A 25,007-nucleotide genomic window follows, 5' to 3' on the forward strand; every position below is an offset into this window, starting at 1 on the left:
GAAGTCCTGTGCCTGGACGCTCCAACAGCGGCCAGACACAAGCAGAAGCAGCAGAAGCAGCAGCAGCACCACTTTTGTTTTTTGGCTGCAGCAGCAGCAGCAGCAGCAGCAGCAAGGCCCACAGGGCTGGCTAGCTGGCTAGCCAGCAAGCAGGTAGCAATGAAAGTAGGAATCTTTCTTTTTAACCCTGTAAGGGGGTGGTGCACTGTACCCGAAGATACTGCCATATCGGGTCAATGCATAGGGCGACGGAAGCAAGCTTCGAAATCGGCCCCCGTTCTCAAAAATCCATTTAATATATGGTCCCCAGATAGGGGACGTATCAGATATTAAACTGATAAGAACAGATACTACACTTGATCTTAGCCAAAAGGCCGAGAAGCGATAACCGTGAAAGGGGCGGGCCCAACAAGGTCCCCTTCATGGGCACTATCACTGCTTGCTGTCAGGGAGGCTGCCAGACAATTTTCCATGCACACTCTGGGCTGGGGGGCAGTCAACCACCAGTACACACAGCAGAACCTAAACCCATACCATTATTGCTAAGCAGCAAGACAGGGGCCCATTGCACTCCCACGGGGCCTTTTTAAATGCAATCCATAACCCGGATTTGCCAGGAACCCTTCTTACTCCTCCTACTTGCATGTGACACTGGGCTTAGGATCTGCATAGGAAACACACACACAAGCACACACCTACCTTTGTTGCCTGCAGATGCCTCCTTGGCTGTCCCCAAACGGTATCAAACCAACACCCACGGGAAGCTGTAAGCATAGAGGACATGCCTGCACCCCATTGGACTTACCTGTGTGGGTTAAATCCGGGTTATTTGACAACCTATGGCGGTGATGGTTCTGCTCAGGCAGAGCAGTGCTGATGCTCCTCATAAAGCTGTCGCTGCTGTGGAGGTTCTAGGTGACATCACAATCCCTATGGTTACATACACAACAAAGCTGGGTTGTTGTTGTTTACACTCTGCAAGGCCTGTGGAAGTGAGTGACATCATAGCACTGTAGTTCTGAGGGTTCTAGATGGATGCAACAATCTCCTGTTGCTTCTATGAAGGCCATAATAGACGACATCACCAAACAGCTCCATAGTCACATACACAGCAAAGGAGAGATGTTGTTTACACCTAGTGATGTCAGTGGTATTGAGTGACATCACAGCACAGTGCTAAGGCTCCTGGGCCTGGACACAGCAGCGGCTGCAATATCTCAACGGAGAATACGTTTATATATATGTGTGTGTGTGCGCGTATATATATATATATATATATATATATATATATATATATTTCTCCGCCGAAATCACTTTTAAACCCATTTCCACCTTTTTTTCCCTTCTCTTCCTCTTACTTTTTTTTCACGTTTTTTTACGTTTTTCTCCTTTTCGCCTCTTTTCTGGGCGTATTATTCTTCTTTTTCTTCTTTTTTTTCGTCTAATGCATACCCCATCAGTGCAGCAATGCTTATTCAATACCGCCAGCAGATGGAGACACTGGGGGATAATTTTCTAAGGATTTATACAGATTTTTCCTGTCTGAATTTGTCGCACAGAAAGTTGCAGGCCAAATATGTGTGACATTTCTGCGACTTTAGCTTCTAGAGCATTTTTACAACATTATACATAGGTGCTGAATACATAAAAAGCGACTGTTCAGCGACAGACAAGTCGCATCGGCTGAAAGTAGGCCAGAATGTCAGTCCATGTTGGAGCAGGTTTAGATACAGTCTAAAGCATAGATCTCAAAGTCTGTGCACAGAATTTAGCAAGGGCCTCGCACCTTCTGATGCATCAGGTAGGTGCACTATAGCATAGCCTAACCCTCTGTACTTTGGTCTATATTGATGCGGGACATAGACAGCCAGCTGATGACCAATCCATTAGTGCAATGGATGGCTGGAAGCATTTGTCTTTGCCTTTGCAATACCACAGAAGCAATGCATGGTCAATGTACAGCAATGACACACCTGTGTGAACAGCCAGGAGACCCCCCCATGTTATGTTACATAGTTACATAGTTAGTACGGTCGAAAAAAGACATATGTCCATCAAGTTCAACCAGGGAATTAAGGGGTAGGGGTGTGGCGCGATATTGGGGAAGGGATGAGATTTTATATTTCTTCATAAGCATTAATCTTATTTTGTCAATTAGGAACATTCAGCACCCACCCGCTATCAAGGCAGCTGCCTATCATGTCATGCCCTACCTGCACAGGTGTGCTGGCTACTCAAATGATCCAATTAAGGAGGCCATTTAGTCAGCAGCAGCAGAAGTCCTGTGCCTGGACGCTCCAACAGCGGCCAGACACAAGCAGAAGCAGCAGAAGCAGCAGCAGCACCACCTTTTGTTTTTTGGCTGCAGCAGCAGCAGCAGCAGCAGCAAGGCCCACAGGGCTGGCTAGCTGGCTAGCCAGCAAGCAGGTAGCAATGAAAGTAGGAATCTTTCTTTTTAACCCTGTAAGGGGGTGGTGCACTGTACCCGAAGATACTGCCATATCGGGTCAATGCATAGGGCGACGGAAGCAAGCTTCGAAATCGGCCCCCGTTCTCAAAAATCCATTTAATATATGGTCCCCAGATAGGGGACGTATCAGATATTAAACTGATAAGAACAGATACTACACTTGATCTTAGCCAAAAGGCCGAGAAGCGATAACCGTGAAAGGGGCGGGCCCAACAAGGTCCCCTTCATGGGCACTATCACTGCTTGCTGTCAGGGAGGCTGCCAGACAATTTTCCATGCACACTCTGGGCTGGGGGGCAGTCAACCACCAGTACACACAGCAGAACCTAAACCCATACCATTATTGCTAAGCAGCAAGACAGGGGCCCATTGCACTCCCACGGGGCCTTTTTAAATGCAATCCATAACCCGGATTTGCCAGGAACCCTTCTTACTCCTCCTACTTGCATGTGACACTGGGCTTAGGATCTGCATAGGAAACACACACACAAGCACACACCTACCTTTGTTGCCTGCAGATGCCTCCTTGGCTGTCCCCAAACGGTATCAAACCAACACCCACGGGAAGCTGTAAGCATAGAGGACATGCCTGCACCCCATTGGACTTACCTGTGTGGGTTAAATCCGGGTTATTTGACAACCTATGGCGGTGATGGTTCTGCTCAGGCAGAGCAGTGCTGATGCTCCTCATAAAGCTGTCGCTGCTGTGAAGGTTCTAGGTGACATCACAATCCCTATGGTTACATACACAACAAAGCTGGGTTGTTGTTGTTTACACTCTGCAAGGCCTGTGGAAGTGAGTGACATCATAGCACTGTAGTTCTGAGGGTTCTAGATGGATGCAACAATCTCCTGTTGCTTCTATGAAGGCCATAATAGACGACATCACCAAACAGCTCCATAGTCACATACACAGCAAAGGAGAGATGTTGTTTACACCTAGTGATGTCAGTGGTATTGAGTGACATCACAGCACAGTGCTAAGGCTCCTGGGCCTGGACACAGCAGCGGCTGCAATATCTCAACGGAGAATACGTTTATATATATGTGTGTGTGTGCGCGTATATATATATATATATATATATATATATATATATATATATTTCTCCGCCGAAATCACTTTTAAACCCATTTCCACCTTTTTTTCCCTTCTCTTCCTCTTACTTTTTTTTCACGTTTTTTTACGTTTTTCTCCTTTTCGCCTCTTTTCTGGGCGTATTATTCTTCTTTTTCTTCTTTTTTTTCGTCTAATGCATACCCCATCAGTGCAGCAATGCTTATTCAATACCGCCAGCAGATGGAGACACTGGGGGATAATTTTCTAAGGATTTATACTGATTTTTCCTGTCTGAATTTGTCGCACAGAAAGTTGCAGGCCAAATATGTGTGACATTTCTGCGACTTTAGCTTCTAGAGCATTTTTACAACATTATACATAGGTGCTGAATACATAAAAAGCGACTGTTCAGCGACAGACAAGTCGCATCGGCTGAAAGTAGGCCAGAATGTCAGTCCATGTTGGAGCAGGTTTAGATACAGTCTAAAGCATAGATCTCAAAGTCTGTGCACAGAATTTAGCAAGGGCCTCGCACCTTCTGATGCATTAGGTAGGTGCACTATAGCATAGCCTAACCCTCTGTACTTTGGTCTATATTGATGCGGGACATAGACAGCCAGCTGATGACCAATCCATTAGTGCAATGGATGGCTGGAAGCATTTGTCTTTGCCTTTGCAATACCACAGAAGCAATGCATGGTCAATGTACAGCAATGACACACCTGTGTGAACAGCCAGGAGACCCCCCCATGTTATGTTACATAGTTACATAGTTAGTACGGTCGAAAAAAGACATATGTCCATCAAGTTCAACCAGGGAATTAAGGGGTAGGGGTGTGGCGCGATATTGGGGAAGGGATGAGATTTTATATTTCTTCATAAGCATTAATCTTATTTTGTCAATTAGGAACATTCAGCACCCACCCGCTATCAAGGCAGCTGCCTATCATGTCATGCCCTACCTGCACAGGTGTGCTGGCTACTCAAATGATCCAATTAAGGAGGCCATTTAGTCAGCAGCAGCAGAAGTCCTGTGCCTGGACGCTCCAACAGCGGCCAGACACAAGCAGAAGCAGCAGAAGCAGCAGCAGCACCACCTTTTGTTTTTTGGCTGCAGCAGCAGCAGCAGCAGCAGCAAGGCCCACAGGGCTGGCTAGCTGGCTAGCCAGCAAGCAGGTAGCAATGAAAGTAGGAATCTTTCTTTTTAACCCTGTAAGGGGGTGGTGCACTGTACCCGAAGATACTGCCATATCGGGTCAATGCATAGGGCGACGGAAGCAAGCTTCGAAATCGGCCCCCGTTCTCAAAAATCCATTTAATATATGGTCCCCAGATAGGGGACGTATCAGATATTAAACTGATAAGAACAGATACTACACTTGATCTTAGCCAAAAGGCCGAGAAGCGATAACCGTGAAAGGGGCGGGCCCAACAAGGTCCCCTTCATGGGCACTATCACTGCTTGCTGTCAGGGAGGCTGCCAGACAATTTTCCATGCACACTCTGGGCTGGGGGGCAGTCAACCACCAGTACACACAGCAGAACCTAAACCCATACCATTATTGCTAAGCAGCAAGACAGGGGCCCATTGCACTCCCACGGGGCCTTTTTAAATGCAATCCATAACCCGGATTTGCCAGGAACCCTTCTTACTCCTCCTACTTGCATGTGACACTGGGCTTAGGATCTGCATAGGAAACACACACACAAGCACACACCTACCTTTGTTGCCTGCAGATGCCTCCTTGGCTGTCCCCAAACGGTATCAAACCAACACCCACGGGAAGCTGTAAGCATAGAGGACATGCCTGCACCCCATTGGACTTACCTGTGTGGGTTAAATCCGGGTTATTTGACAACCTATGGCGGTGATGGTTCTGCTCAGGCAGAGCAGTGCTGATGCTCCTCATAAAGCTGTCGCTGCTGTGAAGGTTCTAGGTGACATCACAATCCCTATGGTTACATACACAACAAAGCTGGGTTGTTGTTGTTTACACTCTGCAAGGCCTGTGGAAGTGAGTGACATCATAGCACTGTAGTTCTGAGGGTTCTAGATGGATGCAACAATCTCCTGTTGCTTCTATGAAGGCCATAATAGACGACATCACCAAACAGCTCCATAGTCACATACACAGCAAAGGAGAGATGTTGTTTACACCTAGTGATGTCAGTGGTATTGAGTGACATCACAGCACAGTGCTAAGGCTCCTGGGCCTGGACACAGCAGCGGCTGCAATATCTCAACGGAGAATACGTTTATATATATGTGTGTGTGTGCGCGTATATATATATATATATATATATATATTTCTCCGCCGAAATCACTTTTAAACCCATTTCCACCTTTTTTTCCCTTCTCTTCCTCTTACTTTTTTTTCACGTTTTTTTACGTTTTTCTCCTTTTCGCCTCTTTTCTGGGCGTATTATTCTTCTTTTTCTTCTTTTTTTTCGTCTAATGCATACCCCATCAGTGCAGCAATGCTTATTCAATACCGCCAGCAGATGGAGACACTGGGGGATAATTTTCTAAGGATTTATACTGATTTTTCCTGTCTGAATTTGTCGCACAGAAAGTTGCAGGCCAAATATGTGTGACATTTCTGCGACTTTAGCTTCTAGAGCATTTTTACAACATTATACATAGGTGCTGAATACATAAAAAGCGACTGTTCAGCGACAGACAAGTCGCATCGGCTGAAAGTAGGCCAGAATGTCAGTCCATGTTGGAGCAGGTTTAGATACAGTCTAAAGCATAGATCTCAAAGTCTGTGCACAGAATTTAGCAAGGGCCTCGCACCTTCTGATGCATCAGGTAGGTGCACTATAGCATAGCCTAACCCTCTGTACTTTGGTCTATATTGATGCGGGACATAGACAGCCAGCTGATGACCAATCCATTAGTGCAATGGATGGCTGGAAGCATTTGTCTTTGCCTTTGCAATACCACAGAAGCAATGCATGGTCAATGTACAGCAATGACACACCTGTGTGAACAGCCAGGAGACCCCCCCATGTTATGTTACATAGTTACATAGTTAGTACGGTCGAAAAAAGACATATGTCCATCAAGTTCAACCAGGGAATTAAGGGGTAGGGGTGTGGCGCGATATTGGGGAAGGGATGAGATTTTATATTTCTTCATAAGCATTAATCTTATTTTGTCAATTAGGAACTGTTACGCCGAGCGCTCCGGGTCCCCGCTCCTCCCCGGAGCGCTCGCTTCACTCTCCCCGCGGCAGCGCTCCGGTCACGTCCTCTGACCCGGGGCGCTGCGATTCCGCTGCCAGCCGGGATGCGATTCGCGATGCGGGTAGCGCCCGCTCGCGATGCGCACCCCGGCTCCCCTACCTGACTCGCTCTCCGTCTGTTCTGTCCCGGCGCGCGCGGCCCCGCTCCCTAGGGCGCGCGCGCGCCGGGTCTCTGCGATTTAAAGGGCCACTGCGCCGCTGATTGGCGCAGTGGTCCCAATTAGTGTGTTCACCTGTGCACTTCCCTATATCACCTCACTTCCCCTGCACTCCCTTGCCGGATCTTGTTGCCTTAGTGCCAGTGAAAGCGTTCCTTGTGTGTTCCTTGCCTGTGTTTCCAGACCTTCTGCCGTTGCCCCTGACTACGATCCTTGCTGCCTGCCCCGACCTTCTGCTACGTCCGACCTTGCTTTTGCCTACTCCCTTGTACCGCGCCTATCTTCAGCAGCCAGAGAGGTGAGCCGTTGCTAGTGGATACGACCTGGTCACTACCGCCGCAGCAAGACCATCCCGCTTTGCGGCGGGCTCTGGTGAAAACCAGTAGTGGCTTAGAACCGGTCCACTAGCACGGTCCACGCCAATCCCTCTCTGGCACAGAGGATCCACTACCTGCCAGCCGGCATCGTGACAGTAGATCCGGCCATGGATCCCGCTGAAGTTCCTCTGCCAGTTGTCGCTGACCTCACCACGGTGGTCGCCCAGCAGTCACAACAGATAGCGCAACAAGGCCAACAGCTGTCTCAACTGACCGTTATGCTACAACAGTTACTACCACAGCTTCAGCAGTCATCTCCTCCGCCAGCTCCTGCACCTCCTCCGCAGCGAGTGGCCGCTCCTGGGATACGCTTATCCTTGCCGGATAAATTTGATGGGGACTCTAAGTTTTGCCGTGGCTTTCTTTCCCAATGTTCCCTGCATCTGGAGATGATGTCGGACCTGTTTCCCACTGAAAGGTCTAAGGTGGCTTTCGTAGTCAGCCTTCTGTCCGGAAAAGCCCTGTCATGGGCCACACCGCTCTGGGATCGCAATGACCCCGTCACTGCCTCTGTACACTCCTTCTTCTCGGAAATCCGAAGTGTCTTTGAGGAACCTGCCCGAGCCTCTTCTGCTGAGACTGCCCTGTTGAACCTGGTCCAGGGTAATTCTTCCGTTGGCGAGTATGCCGTACAATTCCGTACTCTTGCTTCTGAATTGTCCTGGAATAATGAGGCCCTCTGCGCGACCTTCAAAAAAGGCCTATCCAGCAACATTAAAGATGTTCTGGCCGCACGAGAAATTCCTGCTAATCTACATGAACTTATTCACCTAGCCACTCGCATTGACATGCGTTTTTCCGAAAGGCGTCAGGAACTCCGCCAAGATATGGACTCTGTTCGCACGAGGCGTTTCTTCTCCTCGGCTCCTCTCTCCTCTGGTCCCCTGCAATCTGTTCCTGTGCCTCCCGCCGTGGAGGCTATGCAGGTCGACCGGTCTCGCCTGACACCTCAAGAGAGGACACGACGCCGTATGGAGAACCTCTGCCTGTACTGTGCTAGTACCGAACACTTCCTGAGAGATTGTCCTATCCGTCCTCCTCGCCTGGAAAGACGTACGCTGACTCCGCACAATGGTGAGACAGTCCTTGATGTCTACTCTGCTTCTCCACGTCTTACTGTGCCTGTGCGGATGTCTGCCTCTGCCTTCTCCTTCTCTACAGTGGCCTTCTTGGACTCAGGATCTGCAGGAAATTTTATTTTGGCCTCTCTCGTCAACAGGTTCAACATCCCGGTGACCAGTCTCGCCAGACCCCTCTACATCAATTGTGTAAATAATGAAAGATTGGACTGTACCATACGTTTCCGCACGGAGCCCCTTCTTATGAGCATCGGATCTCATCATGAGAGGATTGAACTTTTGGTCCTCCCCAATTGCACCTCGGAAATTCTCCTTGGACTTCCCTGGCTTCAACTTCATTCCCCTACCCTGGATTGGTCCACTGGGGAGATCAAGAGTTGGGGGTCCTCTTGTTCCAAGAACTGTCTAAAACCGGTTCCCAGTAACCCTTGCCGTAACTCTGTGGTTCCTCCAGTAACCGGTCTCCCTAAGGCCTATATGGACTTCGCGGATGTTTTCTGCAAAAAACAAGCTGAGACTCTACCTCCTCACAGGCCTTATGATTGCCCTATCGACCTCCTCCCGGGCACTACTCCACCCCGGGGCAGAATTTATCCTCTCTCTGCCCCAGAGACTCTTGCCATGTCCGAATACGTCCAGGAGAATCTAAAAAAGGGCTTTATCCGTAAATCCTCCTCTCCTGCCGGAGCCGGATTTTTCTTTGTGTCCAAAAAAGATGGCTCCCTACGTCCTTGCATTGACTACCGCGGTCTTAATAAAATCACGGTTAAGAACCGCTACCCCTTACCCCTCATCTCTGAACTCTTTGATCGCCTCCAAGGTGCCCACATCTTCACTAAATTGGACTTAAGAGGCGCCTATAACCTCATCCGCATCAGAGAGGGGGACGAGTGGAAAACGGCATTTAACACCAGAGATGGACACTTTGAGTATCTGGTCATGCCCTTTGGACTGTGCAACGCCCCTGCCGTCTTCCAAGACTTTGTCAATGAAATTTTTCGTGATTTGTTATACTCCTGTGTTGTTGTATATCTGGACGATATCCTAATTTTTTCTGCCAATCTAGAAGAACACCGCCAGCATGTCCGTATGGTTCTTCAGAGACTTCGTGACAACCAACTCTATGCCAAAATTGAGAAATGTCTGTTTGAATGCCAATCTCTTCCTTTTCTAGGATATTTGGTCTCTGGCCAGGGACTACAGATGGATCCAGACAAACTCTCTGCCGTCTTAGATTGGCCACGCCCCTCCGGACTCCGTGCTATCCAACGCTTTTTGGGGTTCGCCAATTATTACAGGCAATTTATTCCACATTTTTCTACCATTGTGGCTCCTATCGTGGCTTTAACCAAAAAAAATGCTGATCCCAAGTCCTGGCCTCCTCAAGCAGAAGACGCCTTTAAACGACTCAAGTCTGCCTTTTCTTCGGCTCCCGTCCTCTCCAGACCTGACCCTTCCAAACCCTTCCTATTGGAGGTTGATGCCTCCTCAGTGGGAGCTGGAGCTGTTCTTCTACAAAAAAATTCTTCCGGGCATGCTGTCACTTGTGGTTTTTTCTCTAGGACCTTCTCTCCAGCGGAGAGGAACTACTCCATCGGGGATCGAGAGCTTCTAGCCATCAAATTAGCACTTGAGGAATGGAGGCATCTGCTGGAGGGATCAAGTTCTCCTGTTATTATCTACACCGACCACAAGAACCTCTCCTACCTCCAGTCTGCCCAACGGCTGAATCCTCGCCAGGCCCGGTGGTCTCTGTTCTTTGCCCGATTTAATTTTGAGATTCACTTTCGTCCTGCCGATAAGAACATTAGGGCCGATGCTCTCTCTCGTTCCTCGGATGCCTCAGAAGTTGAACTCTCTCCGCAACACATCATTCCACCTGACTGCCTGATCTCCACTTCTCCTGCCTCCATCAGGCAGACTCCTCCAGGAAAGACCTTTGTTTCTCCTCGCCAACGCCTCGGAATCCTCAAATGGGGTCACTCCTCCCATCTCGCAGGTCATGCGGGTATCAAGAAATCTGTGCAACTCATCTCCCGCTTCTATTGGTGGCCGACTCTGGAGACGGATGTTGTGGACTTTGTGCGAGCCTGCACTATCTGTGCCCGGGATAAGACTCCTCGCCAGAAGCCCGCTGGTTTTCTTCATCCTCTGCCTGTCCCCGAACAGCCTTGGTCTCTGATTGGTATGGATTTTATTACTGATTTACCCCCTTCCCGTGGCAACACTGTTATTTGGGTGGTCGTTGATCGATTCTCCAAAATGGCACATTTCATCCCTCTTCCTGGTCTTCCTTCTGCGCCTCAGTTGGCTAAACAATTTTTTGTACACATTTTTCGTCTTCACGGGTTGCCTACGCAGATTGTCTCGGATAGAGGCGTCCAATTCGTGTCTAAATTCTGGAGGGCTCTCTGTAAACAACTCAAGATTAAATTAAATTTTTCTTCTGCATATCATCCCCAGTCCAATGGACAAGTAGAAAGGATTAACCAGATCTTGGGTGATTATTTGCGACATTTTGTTTCCTCCCGCCAGGATGACTGGGCAGATCTCCTCCCATGGGCCGAATTCTCGTATAACTTCAGGGTCTCTGAGTCTTCCTCCAAATCCCCATTTTTCGTGGTGTACGGCCGTCACCCTCTTCCCCCCCTCCCTACTCCCTTGCCCTCTGGTCTGCCCGCTGTGGATGAAATTTCTCGTGACCTTTCCATCATATGGAGAGAGACCCAAAATTCTCTCTTACAGGCTTCATCACGCATGAAGAAGTTCGCGGATAAGAAAAGAAGAGCTCCCCCCGTTTTTTCCCCTGGAGACAAGGTATGGCTCTCCGCTAAATATGTCCACTTCCGTGTCCCTAGCTACAAGTTGGGACCACGCTATCTTGGTCCTTTCAAAATTTTGTGTCAAATTAATCCTGTCTCTTATAAACTTCTTCTTCCTCCCTCTCTTCGTATCCCTAATGCCTTTCACGTCTCTCTTCTCAAACCACTCATCCTCAACCGTTTTTCTCCCAAATCTGTTCCTCCCACTCCTGTTTCTGGCTCCTCGGACATCTTCTCGGTCAAAGAAATTTTAGCTGCCAAAAAGGTCAGAGGAAAAAATTTTTTTTTAGTGGACTGGGAGGGTTGTGGTCCTGAAGAGAGATCCTGGGAACCTGAGGACAACATCCTAGACAAAAGTCTGCTCCTCAGGTTCTCAGGCTCCAAGAAGAGGGGGAGACCCAAGGGGGGGGGTACTGTTACGCCGAGCGCTCCGGGTCCCCGCTCCTCCCCGGAGCGCTCGCTTCACTCTCCCCGCGGCAGCGCTCCGGTCACGTCCTCTGACCCGGGGCGCTGCGATTCCGCTGCCAGCCGGGATGCGATTCGCGATGCGGGTAGCGCCCGCTCGCGATGCGCACCCCGGCTCCCCTACCTGACTCGCTCTCCGTCTGTTCTGTCCCGGCGCGCGCGGCCCCGCTCCCTAGGGCGCGCGCGCGCCGGGTCTCTGCGATTTAAAGGGCCACTGCGCCGCTGATTGGCGCAGTGGTCCCAATTAGTGTGTTCACCTGTGCACTTCCCTATATCACCTCACTTCCCCTGCACTCCCTTGCCGGATCTTGTTGCCTTAGTGCCAGTGAAAGCGTTCCTTGTGTGTTCCTTGCCTGTGTTTCCAGACCTTCTGCCGTTGCCCCTGACTACGATCCTTGCTGCCTGCCCCGACCTTCTGCTACGTCCGACCTTGCTTTTGCCTACTCCCTTGTACCGCGCCTATCTTCAGCAACCAGAGAGGTGAGCCGTTGCTAGTGGATACGACCTGGTCACTACCGCCGCAGCAAGACCATCCCGCTTTGCGGCGGGCTCTGGTGAAAACCAGTAGTGGCTTAGAACCGGTCCACTAGCACGGTCCACGCCAATCCCTCTCTGGCACAGAGGATCCACTACCTGCCAGCCGGCATCGTGACAGGAACATTCAGCACCCACCCGCTATCAAGGCAGCTGCCTATCATGTCATGCCCTACCTGCACAGGTGTGCTGGCTACTCAAATGATCCAATTAAGGAGGCCATTTAGTCAGCAGCAGCAGAAGTCCTGTGCCTGGACGCTCCAACAGCGGCCAGACACAAGCAGAAGCAGCAGAAGCAGCAGCAGCACCACCTTTTGTTTTTTGGCTGCAGCAGCAGCAGCAGCAGCAGCAGCAGCAGCAGCAAGGCCCACAGGGCTGGCTAGCTGGCTAGCCAGCAAGCAGGTAGCAATGAAAGTAGGAATCTTTCTTTTTAACCCTGTAAGGGGGTGGTGCACTGTACCCGAAGATACTGCCATATCGGGTCAATGCATAGGGCGACGGAAGCAAGCTTCGAAATCGGCCCCCGTTCTCAAAAATCCATTTAATATATGGTCCCCAGATAGGGGACGTATCAGATATTAAACTGATAAGAACAGATACTACACTTGATCTTAGCCAAAAGGCCGAGAAGCGATAACCGTGAAAGGGGCGGGCCCAACAAGGTCCCCTTCATGGGCACTATCACTGCTTGCTGTCAGGGAGGCTGCCAGACAATTTTCCATGCACACTCTGGGCTGGGGGGCAGTCAACCACCAGTACACACAGCAGAACCTAAACCCATACCATTATTGCTAAGCAGCAAGACAGGGGCCCATTGCACTCCCACGGGGCCTTTTTAAATGCAATCCATAACCCGGATTTGCCAGGAACCCTTCTTACTCCTCCTACTTGCATGTGACACTGGGCTTAGGATCTGCATAGGAAACACACACACAAGCACACACCTACCTTTGTTGCCTGCAGATGCCTCCTTGGCTGTCCCCAAACGGTATCAAACCAACACCCACGGGAAGCTGTAAGCATAGAGGACATGCCTGCACCCCATTGGACTTACCTGTGTGGGTTAAATCCGGGTTATTTGACAACCTATGGCGGTGATGGTTCTGCTCAGGCAGAGCAGTGCTGATGCTCCTCATAAAGCTGTCGCTGCTGTGAAGGTTCTAGGTGACATCACAATCCCTATGGTTACATACACAACAAAGCTGGGTTGTTGTTGTTTACACTCTGCAAGGCCTGTGGAAGTGAGTGACATCATAGCACTGTAGTTCTGAGGGTTCTAGATGGATGCAACAATCTCCTGTTGCTTCTATGAAGGCCATAATAGACGACATCACCAAACAGCTCCATAGTCACATACACAGCAAAGGAGAGATGTTGTTTACACCTAGTGATGTCAGTGGTATTGAGTGACATCACAGCACAGTGCTAAGGCTCCTGGGCCTGGACACAGCAGCGGCTGCAATATCTCAACGGAGAATACGTTTATATATATGTGTGTGTGTGCGCGTATATATATATATATATATATATATATATATATATATATATATTTCTCCGCCGAAATCACTTTTAAACCCATTTCCACCTTTTTTTCCCTTCTCTTCCTCTTACTTTTTTTTCACGTTTTTTTACGTTTTTCTCCTTTTCGCCTCTTTTCTGGGCGTATTATTCTTCTTTTTCTTCTTTTTTTTCGTCTAATGCATACCCCATCAGTGCAGCAATGCTTATTCAATACCGCCAGCAGATGGAGACACTGGGGGATAATTTTCTAAGGATTTATACTGATTTTTCCTGTCTGAATTTGTCGCACAGAAAGTTGCAGGCCAAATATGTGTGACATTTCTGCGACTTTAGCTTCTAGAGCATTTTTACAACATTATACATAGGTGCTGAATACATAAAAAGCGACTGTTCAGCGACAGACAAGTCGCATCGGCTGAAAGTAGGCCAGAATGTCAGTCCATGTTGGAGCAGGTTTAGATACAGTCTAAAGCATAGATCTCAAAGTCTGTGCACAGAATTTAGCAAGGGCCTCGCACCTTCTGATGCATCAGGTAGGTGCACTATAGCATAGCCTAACCCTCTGTACTTTGGTCTATATTGATGCGGGACATAGACAGCCAGCTGATGACCAATCCATTAGTGCAATGGATGGCTGGAAGCATTTGTCTTTGCCTTTGCAATACCACAGAAGCAATGCATGGTCAATGTACAGCAATGACACACCTGTGTGAACAGCCAGGAGACCCCCCCATGTTATGTTACATAGTTACATAGTTAGTACGGTCGAAAAAAGACATATGTCCATCAAGTTCAACCAGGGAATTAAGGGGTAGGGGTGTGGCGCGATATTGGGGAAGGGATGAGATTTTATATTTCTTCATAAGCATTAATCTTATTTTGTCAATTAGGAACATTCAGCACCCACCCGCTATCAAGGCAGCTGCCTATCATGTCATGCCCTACCTGCACAGGTGTGCTGGCTACTCAAATGATCCAATTAAGGAGGCCATTTAGTCAGCAGCAGCAGAAGTCCTGTGCCTGGACGCTCCAACAGCGGCCAGACACAAGCAGAAGCAGCAGAAGCAGCAGCAGCACCACCTTTTGTTTTTTGGCTGCAGCAGCAGCAGCAGCAGCAGCAGCAGCAGCAAGGCCCACAGGGCTGGCTAGCTGGCTAGCCAGCAAGCAGGTAGCAATGAAAGTAGGAATCTTTCTTTTTAACCCTGTAAGGGGGTGGTGCACTGTACCCAAAGATACTGCCATATCGGGTCAATGCATAGGGCGACGGAAGCAAGCTTCGAAATCGGCCCCCGTTCTCAAAAATCCATTTAATATATGGTCCCCAGATAGGGGACGTATCAGATATTAAACTGATAAGAACAGATACTACACTTGATCTTAGCCAAAAGGCCGAGAAGCGATAACCGTGAAAGGGGCGGGCCCAACAAGGTCCCCTTCATGGGCACTATCACTGCTTGCTGTCAGGGAGGCTGCCAGACAATTTTCCATGCACACTCTGGGCTGGGGGGCAGTCAACCACCAGTACACACAGCAGAACCTAAACCCATACCATTATTGCTAAGCAGCAAGACAGGGGCCCATTGCACTCCCACGGGGCCTTTTTAAATGCAATCCATAACCCGGATTTGCCAGGAACCCTTCTTACTCCTCCTACTTGCATGTGACACTGGGCTTAGGATCTGCATAGGAAACACACACACAAGCACACACCTACCTTTGTTGCCTGCAGATGCCTCCTTGGCTGTCCCCAAACGGTATCAAACCAACACCCACGGGAAGCTGTAAGCATAGAGGACATGCCTGCACCCCATTGGACTTACCTGTGTGGGTTAAATCCGGGTTATTTGACAACCTATGGCGGTGATGGTTCTGCTCAGGCAGAGCAGTGCTGATGCTCCTCATAAAGCTGTCGCTGCTGTGAAGGTTCTAGGTGACATCACAATCCCTATGGTTACATACACAACAAAGCTGGGTTGTTGTTGTTTACACTCTGCAAGGCCTGTGGAAGTGAGTGACATCATAGCACTGTAGTTCTGAGGGTTCTAGATGGATGCAACAATCTCCTGTTGCTTCTATGAAGGCCATAATAGACGACATCACCAAACAGCTCCATAGTCACATACACAGCAAAGGAGAGATGTTGTTTACACCTAGTGATGTCAGTGGTATTGAGTGACATCACAGCACAGTGCTAAGGCTCCTGGGCCTGGACACAGCAGCGGCTGCAATATCTCAACGGAGAATACGTTTATATATATGTGTGTGTGTGCGCGTATATATATATATATATATATATATATATATATATATATATATTTCTCCGCCGAAATCACTTTTAAACCCATTTCCACCTTTTTTTCCCTTCTCTTCCTCTTACTTTTTTTTCACGTTTTTTTACGTTTTTCTCCTTTTCGCCTCTTTTCTGGGCGTATTATTCTTCTTTTTCTTCTTTTTTTTCGTCTAATGCATACCCCATCAGTGCAGCAATGCTTATTCAATACCGCCAGCAGATGGAGACACTGGGGGATAATTTTCTAAGGATTTATACTGATTTTTCCTGTCTGAATTTGTCGCACAGAAAGTTGCAGGCCAAATATGTGTGACATTTCTGCGACTTTAGCTTCTAGAGCATTTTTACAACATTATACATAGGTGCTGAATACATAAAAAGCGACTGTTCAGCGACAGACAAGTCGCATCGGCTGAAAGTAGGCCAGAATGTCAGTCCATGTTGGAGCAGGTTTAGATACAGTCTAAAGCATAGATCTCAAAGTCTGTGCACAGAATTTAGCAAGGGCCTCGCACCTTCTGATGCATCAGGTAGGTGCACTATAGCATAGCCTAACCCTCTGTACTTTGGTCTATATTGATGCGGGACATAGACAGCCAGCTGATGACCAATCCATTAGTGCAATGGATGGCTGGAAGCATTTGTCTTTGCCTTTGCAATACCACAGAAGCAATGCATGGTCAATGTACAGCAATGACACACCTGTGTGAACAGCCAGGAGACCCCCCCATGTTATGTTACATAGTTACATAGTTAGTACGGTCGAAAAAAGACATATGTCCATCAAGTTCAACCAGGGAATTAAGGGGTAGGGGTGTGGCGCGATATTGGGGAAGGGATGAGATTTTATATTTCTTCATAAGCATTAATCTTATTTTGTCAATTAGGAACATTCAGCACCCACCCGCTATCAAGGCAGCTGCCTATCATGTCATGCCCTACCTGCACAGGTGTGCTGGCTACTCAAATGATCCAATTAAGGAGGCCATTTAGTCAGCAGCAGCAGAAGTCCTGTGCCTGGACGCTCCAACAGCGGCCAGACACAAGCAGAAGCAGCAGAAGCAGCAGCAGCACCACCTTTTGTTTTTTGGCTGCAGCAGCAGCAGCAGCAGCAGCAGCAAGGCCCACAGGGCTGGCTAGCTGGCTAGCCAGCAAGCAGGTAGCAATGAAAGTAGGAATCTTTCTTTTTAACCCTGTAAGGGGGTGGTGCACTGTACCCAAAGATACTGCCATATCGGGTCAATGCATAGGGCGACGGAAGCAAGCTTCGAAATCGGCCCCCGTTCTCAAAAATCCATTTAATATATGGTCCCCAGATAGGGGACGTATCAGATATTAAACTGATAAGAACAGATACTACACTTGATCTTAGCCAAAAGGCCGAGAAGCGATAACCGTGAAAGGGGCGGGCCCAACAAGGTCCCCTTCATGGGCACTATCACTGCTTGCTGTCAGGGAGGCTGCCAGACAATTTTCCATGCACACTCTGGGCTGGGGGGCAGTCAACCACCAGTACACACAGCAGAACCTAAACCCATACCATTATTGCTAAGCAGCAAGACAGGGGCCCATTGCACTCCCACGGGGCCTTTTTAAATGCAATCCATAACCCGGATTTGCCAGGAACCCTTCTTACTCCTCCTACTTGCATGTGACACTGGGCTTAGGATCTGCATAGGAAACACACACACAAGCACACACCTACCTTTGTTGCCTGCAGATGCCTCCTTGGCTGTCCCCAAACGGTATCAAACCAACACCCACGGGAAGCTGTAAGCATAGAGGACATGCCTGCACCCCATTGGACTTACCTGTGTGGGTTAAATCCGGGTTATTTGACAACCTATGGCGGTGATGGTTCTGCTCAGGCAGAGCAGTGCTGATGCTCCTCATAAAGCTGTCGCTGCTGTGAAGGTTCTAGGTGACATCACAATCCCTATGGTTACATACACAACAAAGCTGGGTTGTTGTTGTTTACACTCTGCAAGGCCTGTGGAAGTGAGTGACATCATAGCACTGTAGTTCTGAGGGTTCTAGATGGATGCAACAATCTCCTGTTGCTTCTATGAAGGCCATAATAGACGACATCACCAAACAGCTCCATAGTCACATACACAGCAAAGGAGAGATGTTGTTTACACCTAGTGATGTCAGTGGTATTGAGTGACATCACAGCACAGTGCTAAGGCTCCTGGGCCTGGACACAGCAGCGGCTGCAATATCTCAACGGAGAATACGTTTATATATATGTGTGTGTGTGCGCGTATATATATATATATATATATATATATATATATATATATATATTTCTCCGCCGAAATCACTTTTAAACCCATTTCCACCTTTTTTTCCCTTCTCTTCCTCTTACTTTTTTTTCACGTTTTTTTACGTTTTTCTCCTTTTCGCCTCTTTTCTGGGCGTATTATTCTTCTTTTTCTTCTTTTTTTTCGTCTAATGCATACCCCATCAGTGCAGCAATGCTTATTCAATACCGCCAGCAGATGGAGACACTGGGGGATAATTTTCTAAGGATTTATACTGATTTTTCCTGTCTGAATTTGTCGCACAGAAAGTTGCAGGCCAAATATGTGTGACATTTCTGCGACTTTAGCTTCTAGAGCATTTTTACAACATTATACATAGGTGCTGAATACATAAAAAGCGACTGTTCAGCGACAGACAAGTCGCATCGGCTGAAAGTAGGCCAGAATGTCAGTCCATGTTGGAGCAGGTTTAGATACAGTCTAAAGCATAGATCTCAAAGTCTGTGCACAGAATTTAGCAAGGGCCTCGCACCTTCTGATGCATCAGGTAGGTGCACTATAGCATAGCCTAACCCTCTGTACTTTGGTCTATATTGATGCGGGACATAGACAGCCAGCTGATGACCAATCCATTAGTGCAATGGATGGCTGGAAGCATTTGTCTTTGCCTTTGCAATACCACAGAAGCAATGCATGGTCAATGTACAGCAATGACACACCTGTGTGAACAGCCAGGAGACCCCCCCATGTTATGTTACATAGTTACATAGTTAGTACGGTCGAAAAAAGACATATGTCCATCAAGTTCAACCAGGGAATTAAGGGGTAGGGGTGTGGCGCGATATTGGGGAAGGGATGAGATTTTATATTTCTTCATAAGCATTAATCTTATTTTGTCAATTAGGAACATTCAGCACCCACCCGCTATCAAGGCAGCTGCCTATCATGTCATGCCCTACCTGCACAGGTGTGCTGGCTACTCAAATGATCCAATTAAGGAGGCCATTTAGTCAGCAGCAGCAGAAGTCCTGTGCCTGGACGCTCCAACAGCGGCCAGACACAAGCAGAAGCAGCAGAAGCAGCAGCAGCACCACCTTTTGTTTTTTGGCTGCAGCAGCAGCAGCAGCAGCAGCAGCAGCAAGGCCCACAGGGCTGGCTAGCTGGCTAGCCAGCAAGCAGGTAGCAATGAAAGTAGGAATCTTTCTTTTTAACCCTGTAAGGGGGTGGTGCACTGTACCCGAAGATACTGCCATATCGGGTCAATGCATAGGGCGACGGAAGCAAGCTTCGAAATCGGCCCCCGTTCTCAAAAATCCATTTAATATATGGTCCCCAGATAGGGGACGTATCAGATATTAAACTGATAAGAACAGATACTACACTTGATCTTAGCCAAAAGGCCGAGAAGCGATAACCGTGAAAGGGGCGGGCCCAACAAGGTCCCCTTCATGGGCACTATCACTGCTTGCTGTCAGGGAGGCTGCCAGACAATTTTCCATGCACACTCTGGGCTGGGGGGCAGTCAACCACCAGTACACACAGCAGAACCTAAACCCATACCATTATTGCTAAGCAGCAAGACAGGGGCCCATTGCACTCCCACGGGGCCTTTTTAAATGCAATCCATAACCCGGATTTGCCAGGAACCCTTCTTACTCCTCCTACTTGCATGTGACACTGGGCTTAGGATCTGCATAGGAAACACACACACAAGCACACACCTACCTTTGTTGCCTGCAGATGCCTCCTTGGCTGTCCCCAAACGGTATCAAACCAACACCCACGGGAAGCTGTAAGCATAGAGGACATGCCTGCACCCCATTGGACTTACCTGTGTGGGTTAAATCCGGGTTATTTGACAACCTATGGCGGTGATGGTTCTGCTCAGGCAGAGCAGTGCTGATGCTCCTCATAAAGCTGTCGCTGCTGTGAAGGTTCTAGGTGACATCACAATCCCTATGGTTACATACACAACAAAGCTGGGTTGTTGTTGTTTACACTCTGCAAGGCCTGTGGAAGTGAGTGACATCATAGCACTGTAGTTCTGAGGGTTCTAGATGGATGCAACAATCTCCTGTTGCTTCTATGAAGGCCATAATAGACGACATCACCAAACAGCTCCATAGTCACATACACAGCAAAGGAGAGATGTTGTTTACACCTAGTGATGTCAGTGGTATTGAGTGACATCACAGCACAGTGCTAAGGCTCCTGGGCCTGGACACAGCAGCGGCTGCAATATCTCAACGGAGAATACGTTTATATATATGTGTGTGTGTGCGCGTATATATATATATATATATATATATATATATATATATATATATTTCTCCGCCGAAATCACTTTTAAACCCATTTCCACCTTTTTTTCCCTTCTCTTCCTCTTACTTTTTTTTCACGTTTTTTTACGTTTTTCTCCTTTTCGCCTCTTTTCTGGGCGTATTATTCTTCTTTTTCTTCTTTTTTTTCGTCTAATGCATACCCCATCAGTGCAGCAATGCTTATTCAATACCGCCAGCAGATGGAGACACTGGGGGATAATTTTCTAAGGATTTATACTGATTTTTCCTGTCTGAATTTGTCGCACAGAAAGTTGCAGGCCAAATATGTGTGACATTTCTGCGACTTTAGCTTCTAGAGCATTTTTACAACATTATACATAGGTGCTGAATACATAAAAAGCGACTGTTCAGCGACAGACAAGTCGCATCGGCTGAAAGTAGGCCAGAATGTCAGTCCATGTTGGAGCAGGTTTAGATACAGTCTAAAGCATAGATCTCAAAGTCTGTGCACAGAATTTAGCAAGGGCCTCGCACCTTCTGATGCATCAGGTAGGTGCACTATAGCATAGCCTAACCCTCTGTACTTTGGTCTATATTGATGCGGGACATAGACAGCCAGCTGATGACCAATCCATTAGTGCAATGGATGGCTGGAAGCATTTGTCTTTGCCTTTGCAATACCACAGAAGCAATGCATGGTCAATGTACAGCAATGACACACCTGTGTGAACAGCCAGGAGACCCCCCCATGTTATGTTACATAGTTACATAGTTAGTACGGTTGAAAAAAGACATATGTCCATCAAGTTCAACCAGGGAATTAAGGGGTAGGGGTGTGGCGCGATATTGGGGAAGGGATGAGATTTTATATTTCTTCATAAGCATTAATCTTATTTTGTCAATTAGGAACATTCAGCACCCACCCGCTATCAAGGCAGCTGCCTATCATGTCATGCCCTACCTGCACAGGTGTGCTGGCTACTCAAATGATCCAATTAAGGAGGCCATTTAGTCAGCAGCAGCAGAAGTCCTGTGCCTGGACGCTCCAACAGCGGCCAGACACAAGCAGAAGCAGCAGAAGCAGCAGCAGCACCACCTTTTGTTTTTTGGCTGCAGCAGCAGCAGCAGCAGCAGCAGCAGCAGCAGCAGCAGCAGCAGCAAGGCCCACAGGGCTGGCTAGCTGGCTAGCCAGCAAGCAGGTAGCAATGAAAGTAGGAATCTTTCTTTTTAACCCTGTAAGGGGGTGGTGCACTGTACCCGAAGATACTGCCATATCGGGTCAATGCATAGGGCGACGGAAGCAAGCTTCGAAATCGGCCCCCGTTCTCAAAAATCCATTTAATATATGGTCCCCAGATAGGGGACGTATCAGATATTAAACTGATAAGAACAGATACTACACTTGATCTTAGCCAAAAGGCCGAGAAGCGATAACCGTGAAAGGGGCGGGCCCAACAAGGTCCCCTTCATGGGCACTATCACTGCTTGCTGTCAGGGAGGCTGCCAGACAATTTTCCATGCACACTCTGGGCTGGGGGGCAGTCAACCACCAGTACACACAGCAGAACCTAAACCCATACCATTATTGCTAAGCAGCAAGACAGGGGCCCATTGCACTCCCACGGGGCCTTTTTAAATGCAATCCATAACCCGGATTTGCCAGGAACCCTTCTTACTCCTCCTACTTGCATGTGACACTGGGCTTAGGATCTGCATAGGAAACACACACACAAGCACACACCTACCTTTGTTGCCTGCAGATGCCTCCTTGGCTGTCCCCAAACGGTATCAAACCAACACCCACGGGAAGCTGTAAGCATAGAGGACATGCCTGCACCCCATTGGACTTACCTGTGTGGGTTAAATCCGGGTTATTTGACAACCTATGGCGGTGATGGTTCTGCTCAGGCAGAGCAGTGCTGATGCTCCTCATAAAGCTGTCGCTGCTGTGAAGGTTCTAGGTGACATCACAATCCCTATGGTTACATACACAACAAAGCTGGGTTGTTGTTGTTTACACTCTGCAAGGCCTGTGGAAGTGAGTGACATCATAGCACTGTAGTTCTGAGGGTTCTAGATGGATGCAACAATCTCCTGTTGCTTCTATGAAGGCCGTAATAGACGACATCACCAAACAGCTCCATAGTCACATACACAGCAAAGGAGAGATGTTGTTTACACCTAGTGATGTCAGTGGTATTGAGTGACATCACAGCACAGTGCTAAGGCTCCTGGGCCTGGACACAGCAGCGGCTGCAATATCTCAACGGAGAATACGTTTATATATATGTGTGTGTGTGCGCGTATATATATATATATATATATATATATATATATATATATATATTTCTCCGCCGAAATCACTTTTAAACCCATTTCCACCTTTTTTTCCCTTCTCTTCCTCTTACTTTTTTTTCACGTTTTTTTACGTTTTTCTCCTTTTCGCCTCTTTTCTGGGCGTATTATTCTTCTTTTTCTTCTTTTTTTTCGTCTAATGCATACCCCATCAGTGCAGCAATGCTTATTCAATACCGCCAGCAGATGGAGACACTGGGGGATAATTTTCTAAGGATTTATACTGATTTTTCCTGTCTGAATTTGTCGCACAGAAAGTTGCAGGCCAAATATGTGTGACATTTCTGCGACTTTAGCTTCTAGAGCATTTTTACAACATTATACATAGGTGCTGAATACATAAAAAGCGACTGTTCAGCGACAGACAAGTCGCATCGGCTGAAAGTAGGCCAGAATGTCAGTCCATGTTGGAGCAGGTTTAGATACAGTCTAAAGCATAGATCTCAAAGTCTGTGCACAGAATTTAGCAAGGGCCTCGCACCTTCTGATGCATCAGGTAGGTGCACTATAGCATAGCCTAACCCTCTGTACTTTGGTCTATATTGATGCGGGACATAGACAGCCAGCTGATGACCAATCCATTAGTGCAATGGATGGCTGGAAGCATTTGTCTTTGCCTTTGCAATACCACAGAAGCAATGCATGGTCAATGTACAGCAATGACACACCTGTGTGAACAGCCAGGAGACCCCCCCATGTTATGTTACATAGTTACATAGTTAGTACGGTCGAAAAAAGACATATGTCCATCAAGTTCAACCAGGGAATTAAGGGGTAGGGGTGTGGCGCGATATTGGGGAAGGGATGAGATTTTATATTTCTTCATAAGCATTAATCTTATTTTGTCAATTAGGAACATTCAGCACCCACCCGCTATCAAGGCAGCTGCCTATCATGTCATGCCCTACCTGCACAGGTGTGCTGGCTACTCAAATGATCCAATTAAGGAGGCCATTTAGTCAGCAGCAGCAGAAGTCCTGTGCCTGGACGCTCCAACAGCGGCCAGACACAAGCAGAAGCAGCAGAAGCAGCAGCAGCACCACCTTTTGTTTTTTGGCTGCAGCAGCAGCAGCAGCAGCAGCAGCAGCAGCAAGGCCCACAGGGCTGGCTAGCTGGCTAGCCAGCAAGCAGGTAGCAATGAAAGTAGGAATCTTTCTTTTTAACCCTGTAAGGGGGTGGTGCACTGTACCCGAAGATACTGCCATATCGGGTCAATGCATAGGGCGACGGAAGCAAGCTTCGAAATCGGCCCCCGTTCTCAAAAATCCATTTAATATATGGTCCCCAGATAGGGGACGTATCAGATATTAAACTGATAAGAACAGATACTACACTTGATCTTAGCCAAAAGGCCGAGAAGCGATAACCGTGAAAGGGGCGGGCCCAACAAGGTCCCCTTCATGGGCACTATCACTGCTTGCTGTCAGGGAGGCTGCCAGACAATTTTCCATGCACACTCTGGGCTGGGGGGCAGTCAACCACCAGTACACACAGCAGAACCTAAACCCATACCATTATTGCTAAGCAGCAAGACAGGGGCCCATTGCACTCCCACGGGGCCTTTTTAAATGCAATCCATAACCCGGATTTGCCAGGAACCCTTCTTACTCCTCCTACTTGCATGTGACACTGGGCTTAGGATCTGCATAGGAAACACACACACAAGCACACACCTACCTTTGTTGCCTGCAGATGCCTCCTTGGCTGTCCCCAAACGGTATCAAACCAACACCCACGGGAAGCTGTAAGCATAGAGGACATGCCTGCACCCCATTGGACTTACCTGTGTGGGTTAAATCCGGGTTATTTGACAACCTATGGCGGTGATGGTTCTGCTCAGGCAGAGCAGTGCTGATGCTCCTCATAAAGCTGTCGCTGCTGTGAAGGTTCTAGGTGACATCACAATCCCTATGGTTACATACACAACAAAGCTGGGTTGTTGTTGTTTACACTCTGCAAGGCCTGTGGAAGTGAGTGACATCATAGCACTGTAGTTCTGAGGGTTCTAGATGGATGCAACAATCTCCTGTTGCTTCTATGAAGGCCATAATAGACGACATCACCAAACAGCTCCATAGTCACATA

The 25,007-nt window shown here is 48.0% G+C and overlaps 9 non-coding genes across 9 annotated transcripts; all 9 read right to left on the reverse strand.

Moving 5' to 3' along the window:
• Positions 1-195: 195 nt before the first annotated feature.
• LOC130309075 (U2 spliceosomal RNA) lies at positions 196-386 on the reverse strand. Its single transcript, XR_008857792.1, has one exon. It is a non-coding gene; the product is annotated as a U2 spliceosomal RNA (small nuclear RNA).
• Positions 387-2,469: 2,083 nt separating this feature from the next.
• LOC130309086 (U2 spliceosomal RNA) lies at positions 2,470-2,660 on the reverse strand. The gene has a single exon (XR_008857803.1). It is a non-coding gene; the product is annotated as a U2 spliceosomal RNA (small nuclear RNA).
• A 2,085-nt stretch (positions 2,661-4,745) lies between these two features.
• LOC130309096 (U2 spliceosomal RNA) lies at positions 4,746-4,936 on the reverse strand. Its single transcript, XR_008857811.1, has one exon. It is a non-coding gene; the product is annotated as a U2 spliceosomal RNA (small nuclear RNA).
• A 7,718-nt stretch (positions 4,937-12,654) lies between these two features.
• On the reverse strand, positions 12,655-12,845 carry LOC130309097 (U2 spliceosomal RNA). Its single transcript, XR_008857812.1, has one exon. It is a non-coding gene; the product is annotated as a U2 spliceosomal RNA (small nuclear RNA).
• A 2,096-nt stretch (positions 12,846-14,941) lies between these two features.
• LOC130309092 (U2 spliceosomal RNA) lies at positions 14,942-15,132 on the reverse strand. Its single transcript, XR_008857809.1, has one exon. It is a non-coding gene; the product is annotated as a U2 spliceosomal RNA (small nuclear RNA).
• A 2,090-nt stretch (positions 15,133-17,222) lies between these two features.
• Positions 17,223-17,413, reverse strand: LOC130309093 (U2 spliceosomal RNA). Its single transcript, XR_008857810.1, has one exon. It is a non-coding gene; the product is annotated as a U2 spliceosomal RNA (small nuclear RNA).
• A 2,093-nt stretch (positions 17,414-19,506) lies between these two features.
• LOC130309065 (U2 spliceosomal RNA) lies at positions 19,507-19,697 on the reverse strand. The gene has a single exon (XR_008857782.1). It is a non-coding gene; the product is annotated as a U2 spliceosomal RNA (small nuclear RNA).
• Positions 19,698-21,808: 2,111 nt separating this feature from the next.
• Positions 21,809-21,999, reverse strand: LOC130309066 (U2 spliceosomal RNA). Its single transcript, XR_008857783.1, has one exon. It is a non-coding gene; the product is annotated as a U2 spliceosomal RNA (small nuclear RNA).
• A 2,096-nt stretch (positions 22,000-24,095) lies between these two features.
• On the reverse strand, positions 24,096-24,286 carry LOC130309067 (U2 spliceosomal RNA). The gene has a single exon (XR_008857784.1). It is a non-coding gene; the product is annotated as a U2 spliceosomal RNA (small nuclear RNA).
• Positions 24,287-25,007: the final 721 nt, after the last annotated feature.

The sequence above is a fragment of the Hyla sarda genome, unplaced genomic scaffold (assembly GCF_029499605.1).
Source record: "Hyla sarda isolate aHylSar1 unplaced genomic scaffold, aHylSar1.hap1 scaffold_1505, whole genome shotgun sequence".
Taxonomy (NCBI): domain Eukaryota; kingdom Metazoa; phylum Chordata; class Amphibia; order Anura; family Hylidae; genus Hyla; species Hyla sarda.